Source organism: Triticum dicoccoides, chromosome 7B (genome assembly GCF_002162155.2).
Source record: "Triticum dicoccoides isolate Atlit2015 ecotype Zavitan chromosome 7B, WEW_v2.0, whole genome shotgun sequence".
NCBI lineage: Eukaryota > Viridiplantae > Streptophyta > Magnoliopsida > Poales > Poaceae > Triticum > Triticum dicoccoides.
In genome coordinates, this window is record NC_041393.1 from 451214733 (window position 1) to 451223700 (window position 8968).

The window sequence follows — 8968 nt, forward strand, 5'->3', positions numbered from 1 at the left end:
TTGAACATATGTTTCACATGTATATGTGTATATCCTGGCCCACCTCCTAGTCTTTGTATAGTTGAGAGTGAGGCCTGTCGGTGTCAAAACTGGTAGATCTCGGGTAGGGAGCCCAAGCTGTGCGTCTGAGGATTGATGGTAACAATGGACAAGGGACACAGTGTTTACCCAGGTTCTGGCCCTCTTAATAGAGGTAAAACCCTACTCCTGCTTGATTATATTCGAAGGGTATAGGGGTTACAAGAGTTGATTTACCATGAGACTGTATTGGCTAAACCCTAGCTTGGCTAGCCTATCATTGTTGTGATCCTGCCTTCGATCTAACCCTCCGGTTTATATAGATACCGGAGGGGCTTAGGGTTGTACAACGTCGGTTTAATAGAATGGAAATAGCATATCTGGACACCTAAACTTGCCATCCATGTATACGGGAGTCCCTTCCGGACACGAGAGGTGGTCTTCTTCTTGTATCTTGACGGCTCATTAGTCCGGCCCATATCAGATAGACCGGACGCCCGAGGACCCCTTAGTCCAGGACTCCCCCAGTAGCCCCTGAACCAGTCTTCAATGATGACGTGTTCGGAGCACAGATTATCTTCGGCATTACGAGGCGGGTTCCATGAATAATACACATCAGCCTTACCCTATGACATAACTGTATTTGGTTCGGCATAATTAACACAACCCTTAGCTGCGAAGGCAGGATACATATAAAAAATAGGAACAATGTCTTTACTAACAAATTTTTCTGGTGAAGCGTCAGACTTGACCCTTCAGCGTTTTGAACTCTTTCACACCCCGTGTTCCGTGTTTCGAGGCCAAGCCCCCTTGGCCCGTCTTGTCAAAACAGAGATCGTGCCCACTTATTACCGGATAGCTCATCAATAAGATTTGGATAATCCAACCGTTTACGGCGCACACTTGCATTGGGAACATGCGAGTTTCAAGGCATAAGTGGAGGGACAGTTGGCATTTTTACCTCCTATAAGAGGGCAATGGATTTCTGCTTTCTTCCAGCCTCTGCCTTCCAATCTCCCAAGCTCCGGCGCCCGAAAAGAACTTCCGTCTTTCCCCTCGCCATCACCTCCTCCAGCCATGACCAGATCTGGTTCCAAGGGAAAGTGGGAGGCCTCCTCCATAATGGAGAGGGAGATAAAGGATCTCCGGAGTGCGAGATATCTCGCTGCCACCATCGCGCACAGGCTCCCCCCAAGGGACAGATCATTCCCACTTCGGAGCCCGACGAACGGGTCATCTTCCTTCCCCATTTCCTTAGAGGGTTAGGTTCTCCACTCCACACATCCTTCTGCGGTCTTATGTTCTACTACGGGCTAGATTTCCATGATCTAGCCCCGAACTCTTTCCTCCAAATCTCGGCGTTTATCGTCATGTGTGAGGCTCTTCTCTGCATCCGCCCACACTTTGGACTATGGCTGAAGATCTTCAATGTGAAGCCGAAGGTGGTCGACGGACAACATGCAGACTATGGTGGGGCCATGATAAGCAAGCTGCCCAACGCCACATGGCCCAAGGGGGCCTTTGTTGAGACCGTCAAGGTCTGGCAACAAGAATGGTTCTACATCACCGAGCCGTGCCACACCAACTGGGCGGCGATTCCGGAGTTCAGATCCGGACCCCCCACAAGGCTCGCGTCGTGGAACGCCAAGGGCCTCGACTGGGGTTCCCATTCGGAGGTGCAGGCGCTGCAAATGTATCACCAACATGCTGGACAAGAATATCGGTCTCACCAATGTGGTGCAGATCATGCTCTTCCGCCGGATTCTCCCATGCCAGTGCTAGACTTCCCCCATGTGGGAGTTCAATTCGGAGGAGCCGCGGACCCTGTAGTACTTCCTCGGCACGATGCACACAGGAATATGGAGGTTGCTGTTCAAGGCCGAGAAGAGCTGGCCCATGGAGACCGAGGACGTCAGTCTTGATGCCGAGAATCCGGCCACTCCGGTAAGTGTTAACTTTCCGAAGACATGTTCGATCCATATATTCGATCGATACAAATCTCATCTGTCCATCTCTTTATAGGGCTGGACAAAGAAGGCGGAGCGGATCAAGAGTCCGGCTCTGTTGCCCGAAGATCCAGTCACTCCAGGGTCCCGGCGCCCTACCAGGCGCCGGAGAAGAAGAACAACAAGAAAGGCAAGGAGCCTAAGGGCGGGCCATGCCACAGAGTCCCTTTGGACGCGGTGTCTGGAGAGATCGAAGCCTCTCCTCTCACGAGGAAGACGAGGACGAAGAGGAGGAGGAAGAGGAAGCGGAGAGCAACTCCCCTCACATCATGAGGAGGAAGAAGAGGACATCCTCTGAGAATCCGGAGGGGGCGACACCGAAGAAGAAGAAGATCGCCTTCTCAGTCAGTTTGGACTTGGAGTCCGAACACAGCCCAAGCAGGCCCGCAGGTTCAAGCCCCTGGCCAAGTTGTAAGCATCAAAAACCTTACTTGTTCAACTTCCGCTTACTCACCTCTGTTTATACAAATTGCATATTTGCATGTATTTTAGCCCTCCGCGCGACATCCCGAACCCGTCGTCTTCGTCGGGGAATTCTCTGGCGCCTGAAGAGGCGGAGAGCGACGGGCCATCGCGAGCCCTCTCCCCCTGCCATGGAGGATACTGCGGTGTCGTCTCAAAGGACCTCTCCTGGCCGAGGAGGGGCGGACGAGGCCGTCCAAAAGGCGCCCGAGGTCAATACCTTGGATGCCGCAGATCGGGGCACGGCGACCCCCACGACCACCGAGGGTGGGGGGCCTCAACAGTTTGGGCCCTCGCCGAACACCGTCCCGGAGACCAATGCGGCTCCGGGTCCGGACCAACACCCCCTTCGACAGAGGGGAGAGAAGCAGCAGCTCCATCGACGACCTCTGTAAATCCGGAGGCCGCTCATACTCTGGAGGAAGCACTGCAAGATGCTTCCATTGTGGAGGAGCATGCTACCTCTTGAGCTTGCGTTGGTTTTCCCTTGAAGAGGAAAGGGTGATGCAGCAATGTAGCATAAGTATTTCCCGCAGTTTTGAGAACCAAGGTATCAATCCAGTAGGAGACGACGCACAAGTCACCGAATACCTGCACAAACAATCAAGAACTTGCAACCAACGCGATAAAGGGGTTGTCAATCCCTTCACGGTCACTCGCAAAAGTGAGATTTGATAGAGATAGATAAACGGTAAAGTAAATATTTTTGGTATTTTTGGTTTATAGATTGGAAAGTACCGATTGCAAAATAGTAGATCGAAAACTAGCAGGATGTAAACGAGATTGAATATAATGGAAAAGAGACCCGGGGGCCATAGGTTTCACTAGTGGCTTCTCTCGAGATAGCAAATATTACGGTGGGTGAACAAATTACTGCCGAGCAATTGATAGAAAAGTGCATAATTATGATGACATCTAAGGCAATGATCATGAACATAGGCATCACGTCTGTCTCAAGTAGACCGACTCCTGCCTGCATCTACTACTATTACTCCATACATCGACCGCTATCCATCATGCATCTAGAGTATTAAGTTCATAAAAAACTGGAGTAACGCATTAAGAAAGATGACATGATGTAGAGGAATTAACTCAAGCAATATGATGAAAACCCCATCTTGTTATCCTCGATGGCAACAATACAATACGTGCCTTGCTTCCCCTACTGTCACTGGGAAAGGACACCGCAAGATTGAAACCAAAGCTAAGCACTTCTCCCATTGCAAGAAAGATCAATCTAGTAGGCCAAACTAAACCAATAATTCGAAGAGACTTGCAAAGTTATCAAATCATGCATATAAGAATTTAGAGAAGAACCAACTAATATTCATAGATAATCTTGTTCATAAATCCACAATTCATCGGATCTCGGCAAACATACCGCAAAAGAATATTACATCGAATAGATCTCCAAGAACATCGAGGAGAACATGGTATTGAGAATCAAACAGAGAGAAGCAGCCATCTAGCTAATAACTATGGACCCGAAGGTCTGTGGTAAACTACTCATTCTTCATCGAAGAGGTAATGTTGTTGATGTAGAAGCCCTCCGTGATCGAATCCCCCTCCGGCAAGACGCCGGGAAAGGTCCCTAGATGGGATCTCACGGGTACAGAAGGTTGCAGCGGTGGAAAAGTGGTTTCGTGGCTCCCCTTGATGTTTTTAGGGTATAAGAGTATATATAGGCGAAAGAACTTGGTCAGGGGAGCTACGAGGGGCCATGAGGGTGGGGGGCGCACCTAGCCCCTGGGCGCGCCCTCCTGCCTTGTGGCTTCCTCGTTGCGTCTCCGACTTCATCTCCAAGTCTTCTAGTTTGCTTTCGGTCCAAGAAAGATCATCGCGAAGGTTTCATTCCGTTTGGACTCCATTTGGTATTCCTTTTTTGCAAAACCCTAAAATAGGCACAAAAAAAACAGAAACTGGCACTGGGCCCTCGGTTAATAGGTTAGTCCCAAAAATAATATAAAATGGCATATTAAAGCCCATTAAATATCCAAAACAGATAATATAATAGCATAGAACAATCAAAAATTATAGATACGTTGGAGACATATCAGAGCACCGCACCCTGATGGGTGCGGGTATGGAAAAGGTTCGGTCCACGAAGAGCGGGCTGACCGAAGCCTTCAATAGCCTACTGACGGGCTTTGAGGTATGCGATGTAATTCTCTTTACAAGCTTTTTTTGTGTGTGGATATATATATGTATGTATGTATGTATAAGGCTGAACCCATGTATAGACAATAGCCCCTGAGATTTTCCGGATTAGAACAATCCGGATAGAGGATCAAAAAACAAATTGATAAAGTATCATACTATCTCGTTGGACATGCATCCATGCTAGCGGCTACTGCCCAAGCCGCAGAGGTTTCCGAGCTCAATCGAAAGCTTAGGCTAGCCGATGAAGAACTCGACCACATCAATAAGCGGTTTAACGAAACCCAAGGTATGCGGCACTATGACATACCCAAAGTGATATGTGTGCTAATCTTACTAAATGTTATGATTGTACTCACAGTTGGCGCAACCGAGGTTGAGTCCCTCAAGAGTGCCCTCGCCGAAGCCAAGAAGGAGGCGGAGGTGAGCAAGGCGGCCGCTGGCAAGGTGGCCAAGGATTTGGAGGTGGAGCGAACCGTCCGTGAATAACACGAGGCGTGGGTGGGCGAGGTCAAACAGGAGCTCAAGGACACTATCGCTAAGTGCGAGTCCTTAGAGCAGAAGAGTTCGGAACATGCCTCCGAGCTCACCAAAGCTCTTGAGAGCGTTAAGGAAGCCCGGGTTGAAGCCCAGGGCGCTCGCCAGGAGATACAAGAGGCGAGGTAGATAGCGGCTGGTAAGGCCTTTCTCATGTAGAGTAAAATTACAAGAAAGGAATACATTTTACTGACCCGAGTTTGGAGTTCTCCAGGCGCCTTTGCGGATCTGCCGAGGAGTATTTCTGACGCTGCCGAGTTCTTTCGTGCCGAAGAGGGGATCTCCACAGAGAAGCTATTCTGGTCGCAGTACCTTATGCCAGAATATCCGGCGCCCCTCAGCAATCAGCTGAAACAGCTGACAGAGCTGCACAGGGTCGCGGGACTGGTCATGAAGGATGTAATAGTCTGTCTTTGGCCAGCCGAGCCCATACCCAGCAGCTACTTCGGACTTGTGAAGCGGCTGGTCGAGGCGCGTCCTTGGATTGACGCCATCAAGCGGTCGGCCTGCATAGAAGGTGCCCGGATGGCCTTCGCTCGAGTCAAGGTACAATGGGAAAAGATGAAGGCCATCGAGATTGCCACCGCAGGGCCGCCTGAAGGCAAGGATCACCGGCAGCCGGAGAAGTACTTTGGCGACGTCCTCGAGGGAGCCCGCATTGTAGAGGGCTAGTGCTCGAAAGATATCATATTTGAGTAGTGGAGTTTGGTTTGCAAAGACCATGTAATGAACTCATAATGTGAAATATTTATGCTTGTGCTTTATGGTTGTGTTAGTTTACCCTCCTGTTTGGCCGTTTATTTTATAAGTCTGAAAGTTTACCACTCGTCGACTTCTACCCCCATGTAAATATTACAGGTTTGTTCGGGAACGCATGACCGCACTTTATCCAACATCTTGGTCCGATGTAGGAGGCTTCTTGCAAGGTGAACTAGGCAATCAGACTATCAAGTTTTATCACTTTCACTTAGCCATAAGAGTCCATGGGTGGGGCTAAGTACTAGCCCCTTTTTGCGTGAATGACAATCCAAAGTAAGATGCCTTTGCAACGCGGCTGGTCGAAGCCCAACCCCTCGTATAACACAACATAAATCGCGAACAATTTGTAGTATAACACTAAGTCACCGGATCGTCGACCCGTTCGTGCATATCAGGATAGTTAGTTCTCGGCTTTCTCTACTGAGGTACTTAACCGGACGAGTCAGAAATACAATCGCAGTAGTTCTCCCTTTACTACCTCAGCCGAACTTGCGGAACATAAGGTGACAAACACAGGAGCCGGGCAACCCAACTGTAAACCAAAGACATGATTCGGAACCGATGCGTATAATGCAATATCCGTGACGCCGAAGAGTTTCCTAGAGGTGTTCGGACTTAAGGATTCGTGGGGCCGAGTACATCCCCTGGTATGAAGGCCGTGCCGAAGCACGCATGTCAGTCGAAAAGGAGGGAATGCAGATGACAAGATAATATAAGAACCCAATCAAAAAGGTGATGATCATCTGCTTCCTTTATATCCTTATTAATACACCGAGGCATGTTTCAACAGGCAATGAATAGTCATGTTACTTGCCTAAAAAATATTACAAGGGAAAGTCTGACATGGGGCCTAAAAATAATAGTTCCAAAACTCCAGTGACGCCCTGTCGCACGTCTGCGCTGTTTCTCCTTAGTGATAAGTCCTTTGATAGGAGTATTTGATGGTTGGGGAATGACAAACTTAAAAGGATCTCCTGAGACAACCATATGGCAAGTAGGGCTCTTAATGAACCTGTAGTGAAAAAAGGTATATGCAGTCCAGATAGGGTCAAGTCGAGCTATGGACCTTTTCTGCAATGTGCCTCCGGCGCTGCCCAAGGTATTTTTAGTGCGTAGTTATGTACGCGCAGTACATAGGACGCAACCTTATGGGGCAGTCGGCAGAGGCACTGCTAATCAAGGTCTGGATCCATTGACTTATCGTAATTATGGGCGGACCAGACTCATTTAGACACGTCATTGGCTATATTGCCCAACGAACTGTTCGGCCTGACAAGGCCGCCGTACACCTTGGCTGCAAGGGCCGCGGTGTGCTCTTCAGTACGGAGAGAGCGCTCCATATTTCCATTGACTGTAATAACGCCACGAGGTCCGGGCATCTTAAGCTTCAAGTAAGCATAGTGCAGGACTGCATTAAAGCGGGTGAAAGCAGTTCGTCCGAGCAGTGCGTGATAGCCACTACAAAAAGGGACGATGTCAAAGATTAACTCTTTGCTGCAAAAGTTCTCTGGGGAGCCGAATACTACCTCTAGTGTTAGTGAGCCCGTGCAATGGGCCTCCATGCCCGGTATCACACCTTTAAAGGTAGTGTTGCTAGGCTTGATTCTTGATGGGTTGATGCCCATCTTGGGGATAGTGTCTTGATAGATCAAGTTGAGACTGCTGCCCTCATCCATAAGGACTCTAATGAGATGGTATCCGTCGATAATTGGATCAAGTACCAGGGTGGCCGAACCCCCGTGACGGATACTGGTTGGGTGATCCCTGCGATCGAAAGTGATCGGACATGCTGATCATGGGTTAAACTTTGGGCGACAGGCTCTACAGCGTAGACGTCCCTTAGTGCGCGCTTGTGCTCCCTTTTGGGGATATGAGTGACATAGATCATGTTTACTGTTTCACCTAGGGGGGAAACTGCTTCTAACCCCCGGTGTTCGGCTGACGGGGCTCATCCTCGTCTTCACTTCGAGGTCCCTTTCCCTTGTGTTCGGTATTTATCTTACCGACCTGTTTGAAAACCCAACAATTCCTGTTGGTGTGGTTAGCAGGCTTATTGGGTGTGCCATGAATCTGACAGGGCCTCTCAAGAATTTTATCCAAGCTGGATGGGCCGTCCCTGTTGCCTTTACAAGGCTTCTTCCGCTGATCGGATTTAGAACCACTGAATCCGGCATTGACTGCCGTATCATCTGCGTCGTTGTTGTTGTTCCGACGTTTATTTTTATTGCGGCGAGGTTTACCATTGCCATCCCTGGCCTTAGAAGTGCCGGGGTCGCCCGAGCTGTTGCTTCTACGAGCCAGCCAGCTATCCTCACCCGCACAAAAACGGGTCATAAGTGTGGTCTTCGGCTTCTCCTGCCCGAGGTGTCAGGCAAGCCATTCATCCCGGACGCTGTGTTTGAAGGCCGCAAAGGCTTCGGCGTCCGGATAATCCACGATTTGGTTCCTTTTAATTAGGAACCACTTCCAAAGCTTCCGAGCCAATTCGCTTGGTTGCTGGATTATGTGACTCAAGTCGTCAGCATCCTGTGGCTGGACATAAGTGCCCTGAAAATTGGCCCGCAAAGCATCTTCCAAATCTTCCCAGGTTCCAATGGAGTTTTCTGGGAGGCTGTTCAGCCAGTGTTGTGCTGGTCCTTTCGGCTTTATAGGAAGATATTTAATGGCATGGAGGTCATCTCCACGAGCCATGTGAATGTGGAGAAGAAATTCTTCAATCCAAACGGCCAGATCCGTCGTTCCGTTGTACTGTTCGATGTTTACGGGTTTAAACCCTTCCGGAATTGGTGATGCATTACCTCATCGGTGAAGCATAAAGGGTGTGCAGCCCCTCTGTATCGCGCAATATCACGGCGGAGGTCGGATGCCATCTGATTTTGGTTCTGATCCCGAATATAGTAATGGTCATCATGCTGGGCTTCATAGCCGTTATCTCACGCAGGGGCACGACCTCTTGATCCGTAGATTGATCTAGTCTGGCCAGCTTTATTGGCTAGGTCATGTTGCAAGTCATATGTGTATCTCGCAGC